Here is a 9,705-nt window from a genome sequence, read left to right on the forward strand (position 1 = left end):
GAGTTTGAGTTGGGGCTTAGAGATTTAGAGATCTAGTTCCATTTTCAGCACAATCAAGGTAAAATGCCACTGTCTTGGCCTTTTATGTGTTTATTCATCTTTAGACTTGGGTTTTGGGCACATTTAGGGCTTTCCAAGCCATATTCGGATTTGTGGAGTGTCATATGAGGTCTTGACGTCAGATCTGAGTCATTGGAAGGGTCTCATGGCATAAAGGTGACAACTTTATGGCCATGAGAGCCCCATGCATCTTGTAGAGCACCTTTTATAACTTTTTAAGCCAAAGCCCCCATGCATGTGCACCAAGTTTGGAGCTTTACGTATGAAATGGACATTAGGAGGCCAGATCTATGGTTTTGAGGTGTTAAGGCTCATCTAAATCGACCGTATAGTGTTGGTCAAGGATGGACTCGTCGATTTGTTCTTGGAACTCGGCGAGTCGCGGTGTATTGACCACCAAATCCTTTCTGTGGATGGACCAGTTGTTAGGGAGGAAAGTCCCGTAGATGTTTAGACGCGAAAAGGGACCTGGGAATCATGGGACTCGACGACTGTATGAGCAGGCTCGATGAGTCCAAGACAATCTCACAAACTTTGAAGATGGAATCGACGAGTTGTTCATACAACTCGACGAGTCGTAGACCGGACACATTCTTATGAGGGAGATGAACCCGCCGAGTTCAAGGAAGAACTCGGCGAGTCGGATGAAGATGGTCTCGATGGTTTGAATGAAGGAGAACCCGTCGAGTTCTTGCTAGACTCGACGAGTGGAGTCGGGTTGGATCGGGTTAGTGGAGTATGGACTCGACGAGTTTGTAGACCAACTCGGCGAGTCAGGTCAACTGGGTGTTGACTTTGACCAATGTTTTTTGGATAAAAGGGCTTACCCTTGGCAAATATTATTAAGAGAAAAAAAAAAGAAATTACAGAAAAGAGGACAAACGCCCAAGAAAAAATAAAAATAAGACCAAGCTAAGGGACATGCCCCAAATCAAGGAAAACAAAACATAACTAAGATCTAGCTAAACAAGACCTAAAACATCAAAACTGATCAACTGGAATAGAGATATAGCCTCCGTGAGAGGAGCTCGGGTGGAAATCGGAAGATGGGAGGGTATCTCTTGGATGGATGACAGGAGGAATGCTAGAATCGTCTTCAGTGTCACCAATTCTTTGGTGCGAGAGAGCATCAAACATGTTGGACCCGGGTTAGGGTTGTATGATCTGTTTGATGACTTGAGGGTTGTCATGTAGGGATTGAGGAGTCGAGGAGAGCCGACCTTCACGCCGAGGACAGTTCAGACACTACACGACATCGAGGCGAGTTACCTTCCAGTAGGAGTGGGTCTACGACACCAAGGCCGACCCACTAGTAATTGTTAGTTGGGATTGTTATCTTTGTGATAATTGACTGGTCTGTTATTGTTGGATATGTGAGTATGCTAGACTACTAGATATGTGAGTATGCTAGTTTGCTAGTTGCATTGTTATATGAGATAGTATCAGTAGAAGGGGACTAGTCCCCGATTTGGTCGTTAGGACCAATGGGTAGGTCGGACACCCCAGATCTGTCTGACGGCATGATTATGTTATGATGTTATGTGTTAGTAGTAGGGGTGAAATAGTCCCCATGTTTGGTTGAGATAGACCGGAGGGTAGGTCAGCACCCCAGAATAACTTGACACGGGTAGGTCAGCACCCTAGAATAACGTGACATGGGTAGGTCAACACCCCAGAATGGCTTGACATGGGTAGGACGGGCGCCCCAGAATGACCCGATAATATGTATGCTATGTGATTGTATGGTATGTGGTATGATGGGGGAACTCACTAATCTCCGTGCTTACAGTTTTAGTTTTGGTGTCAGGTACCTCTTCGTCTAAGGGGAAGAAGCCGGCGGTGTAGAAGTGCATCACGCACGCACACATAAGATTTCTGTTAGAGTTTTCTGGGATTGTACTATGATATTTTGTTATTTCAGATGATTTGGTTTTGAGACATGATATTATAGTTTTATGTATTGACATGATTTTGGCAACGTTTTGATGAACCATTTTTTAAATAATCTAATCAAAAGTGAAATTTTTGACCTCGAATTTTGGGATGTTACATTAGGCTTCTTTTAAATGGTTATTAGATATAAAAAATATGGGTTCATTGATATTTCTTTCTTAAAAAATATTAGGTGGTTCTTTTAAAAATAATAAGGTACTTTCTATTTTATATATATATATATATATATATATATATATATATATATATACCTCTATTATAATTAAAAAAAAAATAGGTCCTAGAAACCACTTTCCCTTGACCTAGATACGCCCCTTTTATTATGTGCTTTAGATTATCACGTAATATTTGGGGGTTATCATTTATGTAGCATTTTCAAGAAGGGGTTTTTATTTTATACAATACATATTTATACAACTATATTATTATTGTCTAACCAATTTATTATTTCATCGAATTTTCTAGTTTTCTTTTTGTTTTTTTTTAATAAACTAAAACCTGTAACTAAAGAAGAAGGTTTTATATAGAATGGGTAAACGAATAACAAACTGTGTTGCAACCTTTTTTTAGAGCGTGTTAGTAGAGATGTTCAGGAGATTTAAAGTTGCTTTGAGATTGGACATTTTAGTCTTTATTATGCCTACAATTTTATTTTAGACAAAATTATAAAAACGGTCCCTATGGTTTGCAAAAAGTCACAAAATCGGTCCATGATAATTTTTTCTGATGTAAATGGTCCTTGTGGTTTGCAAAACTTGCACCGATGACCCTTTTTACTTACTCCGTTACTATTCATCCATTAGGAACCGAATCTGTAAGGGTATTTTTATAAGAGACTAAGTTCGTAACCTACATATATCATTTTTGAAATTTATTTGAAAAAGACCATTAAAAGGCTAGGAGAGGGCTCAAACTCGTGACCGCAACCCCTTTAATATACCAAAGCCTTAACCAATTGAGATAAATGTTCTTTTGGTTTATTCTTTCCTAAAACTAATTTATATAATAACAAATCGTTAAAATATAAACAATAAAAAAATTACAAAAAACTTTTTTCACATAATTGTTTTTTAAATAAAACAAAATGTACTTTAGTTTAGTTGTATTATATATAAAAAAAAATACTTTTTTACAAACAATTTGTATGTATTTTTATGTATTTATTTTATGTAAAATATATTTTTTTGTCTTTAAAAAATACGTTTTTATAAAATATATTTTTTATGTCTTTGAAATAATAATAATTAACACTACTCATGACATAAAAAATGTATAAATTCTTTTTGGTCGCTAATTCTAAAACGGTTATATGTATTAAAAACAACTTAACAACGATTTTTTTATGTATCTAAAAAATTTATACGGTTTTTTCTTTATATCAAAAGCAGTCTTAATAATTGCAAAGATATATCACTATGTCTTTCCACCTTCATTTTAATCATACAATTTACAACTTGCGATTAAGATGAAATACATATTTTAAATATGATATATAACCGAATAGGGTTTTTATGTTTTTTTTAAATATATATACATTTTTATGTCATGAATAGTGTTAATTATTATTATTTCAAAGATATAATTTTTTTTACAAAAAGGTATTTTTTATACGAAAACATATTTTTTAAAGACACAAAATATATTTTACGTAAAATAAATACATAAAAATATGTACAAATTGTTTGTAAAATGTATTTTTTTTATATAATACAACTAAAGTACATTTTGTTTTATTTAATAAAATTATGAAAAAAAAGTTTTTTGTAATTTATTTGTTGTTTATATTTTAACGATTTGTTATTATATAAATTAGTTTTAGGAAAGAATAAACCACAATCATTATGCACTCAATTGGTTAAGGCTTTTGTACATTAAAGGCGTGAAGGTCACAAATTCGAGTCCTCCCCTAGCTATTTACTTGTCTTTTTCAAACAAAGTTCAAAAGTGGTCCCTGTGGTTTATTAAATGTTACAAATTCAATCCCTTTATACTTGAAAAGACGAAAATACCCTTATAGATTCAATCCTAACGGCTGAATACTAACGGAGTTAGTAAAAAGGGTCATCAATGCAAGTTTTGCAACTACAAGGATCATTTGTATCAGAAAAAATTAGCAGGGACTGACTTTGTGACTTTTGGCAAACCACAGGGACCATTTTTGTAATTTTTTCTTTATTTTATGTTTTTTACCTATAGTTTGACACGAGAGTTTGGTTGATTTTGGTTCGCCACATCTAGCTGATAAACTAGATAGTTTTCGATCTTTTTAAAGTTGTCATGTTCGAGAAGCCAAAAAGTAATTGATTAGCTAGTTTATAAACTATCTTTTTTTAAAAGCTATTTATATTAGTTTTTTAGGAGTTTTTTTTTTTTAACTTTCCAAATATACCTCTTAGTTAATTATAAAAACACATTCTTTTAAATGTCCTTTTATGTCATTTTATATATCTTTCAACTAGTTTTACCAAACGTCATTTTTTATTAGCTAGCAGTTAGTTTTTCAGTTATCAGCTGGCTTGATTAATACGCCAAACATAGCCTTGATATCTCATTGAGTTTTAAGTAACATTTATTATTGAGAAATTTGAAAAATCTCAGATTTTTCTGTTATATAAATTTGAAAATCCTCCTTAATAAATAAAAATATTTTTGTCACATGTCACATTCTCATTTATTTTGTCACATACTATAATTTTGTGGTTATTTTAAATTAATATTTATTCTACATGTCATTTGATGGGTTTTTTTATTTTATTAAATTCTAGATAGTATTTAAATGCAATAATAAATACATATCAGTTTCATTAATAAACTTAATCTTCTAATTTCAAAATTATTAAATTAAAGATTCATTAATTTTTTTTTATTTATTTATCTAAATTATTTGTTTAAATTTAAAAAAGAAAAAAGAACACTTTAATTTTTATAATTCAATATTTTCTCACTGTTCTTATAAATTCATACTTCTCAAATGTTTAGAAGTTTGTATTTAATTTTTCTTTAAAATAAACTCATGTAATACATGTGTCTCACACCTAGTTTGTTGAGCATAAACATAAATGTTATTTAAAAACCAAATTTGAAGACGTCAATGAATGCTATAATTTTAATCATCCAGCTTAGCAACAATAGTTGTGATGACTATATCCGATAACAATCTTACAATAAGTTTCGGATACATCCAATTGAATATTATACTCCCGACAAAAACATCAAATTAACATGTATTTTCAGTTTTTTGGGACTTATGGCCAAAGAAAAGCCGTGTGTTTTTTGAAAATATAGGTAAAACCTATGGAGTTTTATACCATACTCATATCATTTAACCATATTAACTTTTGACCTACATACATGTGGTGCTAGATCCATAATTATGATATGTTGAGGTGTTGCGAGGTATGATATAATAATGATATGAGACATATAAATTGGATTATATAAAATACACTCTACACTAAATTTACCTTGGTTATACATACAACATTCATACTTTTATTTATATAATAATTTGTAAAAAAGATCTACATGTAAAAGAATACAGTTAACATTTTCCAACCAAATATGAAGAGATACGATGAACTGGGCTTGTTTCTACTTTTAATTTGGATTGGTCCAGACTTCAGAGTCCAGAGTATTTTCCTTTGATTTGTTAGGGGCTTTAATAATCGAAGACCAGATTGATATGTATCGGGCTCTTGTAAACTGATTTAGATCGGATGAACTGGGCTTGTTTACCTAGTAAAATTAGTTGATTTTTTTACTTCCATTTTTCTCATCGTATCTATCTAATTTTAGTTTGTCCATTAAAAAAATTGATGAAAACCCAAGAACTAAAACGCCATCCGTGGGACTCGAACCCACGACCACGTGGTTAAAAGCCACGCGCTCTACCAACTGAGCTAGAACGGCAATACATTTTCACCCACCGAAAAATCATATATTACTCATACATTTGATATATATTTCTATGTTCATTTCATTTATTTTATAGCATGACGTTCACAACCCTCATAACTAAATTAAAAATCACATAAAGTAAATGATTATTTTACAAAAACTCGGTCAAGCTAGTTTAAACGTGAAAGAGAAATTAAATAGTCTTCTATTTTTTGTTCTTATTATCCTCTTATCTATTTTATATGGTGACAAGTGTCATTAAATTTAATTTAAATTTGATTGAGATTTTAAATTTGTACACTTGTCATCATCTTAAATAGGTAGGAAGAAAACTAAAAATAAAAAGTAAAAGGATATTTAATTTCTAATTGACTACCAAATAAGCAATTGACAATTTTACAATGTAAGTAACTAAGTACTATAATTAAGTACCTGATTATTTCATTACATTTCGATCCTCTAAAGAGTCAAGCTTGCAATCAGCACTCTTCCAGTCTTAATCATCTTGATCATTTAAGTGTAAACTTTGCAGATTATTATTTAGAAAAATGGACCCATCATGCTTTTATCTTTTATTATCGTTTGTGTGAACAAGAGAAGGAAAATTACACATGACTGTCTTTATTCAGTGCATATATGCTGTAAGGTACACTGTCTTTCTCGCAAAAATAAATAAAAAAAAATCTCCGTGGTATGGTAGGTCCTAAAAGTGCAAACTGTGCACCTTTCTCCTGAGTCCTGACCATAATGGATACCGAAGAGAAATTTCATTTCATTTACATTTGTTTTCAAGTATATTAATTACTGTATTGTGCTTGAGTTGTGCATTTAATTATATAGGTTTATAGAAATCTGGTAATCACTATTTTCGAAGATGATCCTGATTTTCCCAAGTTTGTTCTATTCGCTTTTAATAATATTGTTGTTTTCCCTTTGAGTACAAAGATAAACGAACCACAGAATGACAAGAGGAAGCGTAAGCCCCATTCCATTGATAAGGTATTTTATCATCTCCTGTTGTCTTTACCAATTATTTTTGACAACCAGTTCACGTGTAGGACAGTAGTACCCTTTTTAACTTTATATACACTCTCTTATAGTTATAGCTCCACACACACACACACACACACTGCACAAAGAAACCACACCCACAGAAAAAAATGCAACCTTTCACATGTTTCATGGCATCCCTTTTAGTTTTAGCCCTCCTCTCCTTCACCACCATCTCCGCGACTCCAAGACTCAGATTAGAAACCGATTCCGACACCGATTTCATCAAGGCATCATGTGAAGCCACAAAGTACGCCGACTTGTGCTTCAAAACCCTGTCCCCGTTTGCGACCACTGTCCAATCGAGCCAAATGCAACTGGCGAGTCTGGCGCTGAGTTTGAGCTTGAAGAGTGCCAAATCGACGTCGAAAGCCGTGAAGGAGCTGTTGAAAGGGCGGGATGTGAGTATGCAGGACGGGATGGCGGTGGAGGACTGTTTGGAGAATATGAGTGATTCGGTGGATGAGATGCGGAAATCGGTGGTGGAAATGAAGGGATTGGATGGACCGGATTTTGAAGAGAAAATGGGGAATGTGAAGACGTGGGTGAGTGCTGCGTTGACAGATGAAGATACTTGTATGGATGGATTTGAAGAAAATGTTGGGAAGATGAAGGAGACGATTAGAGGGTATATAGTAAATGTTGCAGAGTTAACAAGCAATGCTTTAGCTCTCATTAGTAATATTTCTTAGATATTTATTGTAAAAAAAAAAAAAAGAGAGTGGCACTGCTTTGTTGTAAAATATATTTATTTTATTTATTAGGTTATAGTGAACTCCTTGTCAATTAAGCAGCATGACTGGGGGTGGTTTCACTAGAGTGAAAAAAAAGTTGTTTTAAAGAGTGTTTGAATGTTGATGTTATCAATAATTGGGTCCTACCATCTCTAGAATTAATGTTGTCAGGTACTTTTTGGTGGTAAAGTTTAAAATCATATTAATACAGTATTAGTTTTGCAACAGTTGTGTAACATGTTTAGGTAAGCTACAATCTAAATATTTTAGTGAAAATACCATATTGTAATGTTACAATCTGTGTCTCACAATCACATGTTCAAATAACAAATAAACCCGAATAAACACAAGTACGAATCTAGATTAGTATTGTGATCTAATACAATGTAAAAGATACAGAACTTAGATTAGTGTGATCTAATACAATATAAAAGATACAGAACATACATTTGTATATTTGTATATAAGATGAGTTTAATCAAGAACTCGACAAAATGCAAAGATCAAAGGGGCTACTGGGCGTTCTCACTTTTTCCTTGTTATCTCAGGACACTCTGCCAGGTTGTTCCTTGTTGACCGGCCTTGTGATTCTCGTTATAAAATGTAGTGTCCAACAGTTTAAAGGAACGGGTGAAGTCTCGGGATCCGCTCTAGTCGAGTAAGAGATTTGTAACCTAGGCAACAATAAAGGGGCCCGATACTTCAACTAGAGGAGCGACCTGTTGGTTCACCAAACTCCGACTCAGCAATGTCACACGTTCTCCAGGTCCGAAGGGATCCAGCGCCCAACTACCGATTCCTCCCGAAATTGTGTTATTGGAGCCGAGCCAGGAATGACCGTTAGTGGACACCCACCTTCACCGGTTAGAGAGGCTGGAAGGAAGTAAGAAAGTTTTTAAAGATCTGATCCTATACGTCACGTTGCAAGGTCAAGGGGTAGAGCCTTGTCGTTGGTCCCGATCATATTAGTAGAAAAGTAATGGAAAACCATGGTTTGGAGCAACATATTAGTTGAGAACGTGATAAATTTACTAAGGTTATACCACAACCAAGTTGATTTCACAACAAAGTTGATTCCACAGTAAAGGTTGAGCTTATGATTTTGAAAAAAAAAAAAAAAAAAAAAAAAAAAAAAAAAAAAAGACAAAGTTACAAACTCTAGATAGACTATTGTAACATCTCAAAAACATATTTTTATCATTATACATATCGTGTAATTTAAAGAAATAATTGGTTATCTATTTCTGCATAAAAATTGAAAATAATTTAATTGATTGTCTTTGATTTAATTTCATAAACTCAGGTATATAGTATAGAAATATTAATACGAAAAAGACTTTATATAATCGATAAAAACAATCCATATTCAAATAAACATCAAAACTCCATATTCAAATTAACATATGGCATTTTTATTACTTCCAACATAGTCCTTTAGGCTTTAAGTCCTTATCAAAACAAAGTTATAAAATTGAACTGATTGTTTGGAAGTTGGGCTTCAAAATAAGTACAACTCATAACAATCAATCCCACAAACCCAATAGTAAATGGATATGATTTTGATCTTTAGTTATGGATAGATAATCGATATATGTATTATTTATATTTTGTATGGATAATTAAACAAAAGTAGAAAAGTAATCTTTAAATATTATTAATATAGAAACTTTGTAAAATCATTTTCAACAATCAAAGTCATTGATTGTGTTTCATTCATATCTTTTCCACCTTTAGATCGTTATGCTGACATCATCATTTGGTCAACCTTTTTTTGTCCACCAATTTATGAAATCTATTAATGACAATTACTTTTAACATCAGGAAATCTATTAATGACATTTAAATCTAACCAAAAATAAAATTATTTTTAAAATTAGGAAATCTATTAATGACAATTAAATCTCACCAAAAATAAAATTACTTTTAAAATTAGGAAATCTATTAATAACAATTAAATTTCACCAAAAATAAAATTATTTTTAAAATTAGGAAATCTATTAATGATATCATC

At 32.5% G+C, this 9,705-nt stretch overlaps 1 non-coding gene and 1 pseudogene across 1 annotated transcript; one reads left to right on the forward strand and one right to left on the reverse strand.

The window, feature by feature from the left end:
* Positions 1–5,849: 5,849 nt before the first annotated feature.
* TRNAK-UUU (transfer RNA lysine (anticodon UUU)) lies at positions 5,850–5,922 on the reverse strand. Its single transcript has one exon. It is a non-coding gene; the product is annotated as a tRNA-Lys (tRNA).
* A 1,079-nt stretch (positions 5,923–7,001) lies between these two features.
* LOC145088771 (pectinesterase inhibitor 7 pseudogene) lies at positions 7,002–7,919 on the forward strand (annotated as a pseudogene).
* The last annotated feature ends 1,786 nt before the right edge of the window (positions 7,920–9,705 follow it).

The sequence above is a fragment of the Lactuca serriola genome, chromosome 2, assembly GCF_051521515.1.
Source record: "Lactuca serriola cultivar US96UC23 chromosome 2, Lser_US96UC23_V15, whole genome shotgun sequence".
In the NCBI taxonomy this organism is placed as follows: Eukaryota; Viridiplantae; Streptophyta; class Magnoliopsida; order Asterales; family Asteraceae; genus Lactuca; species Lactuca serriola.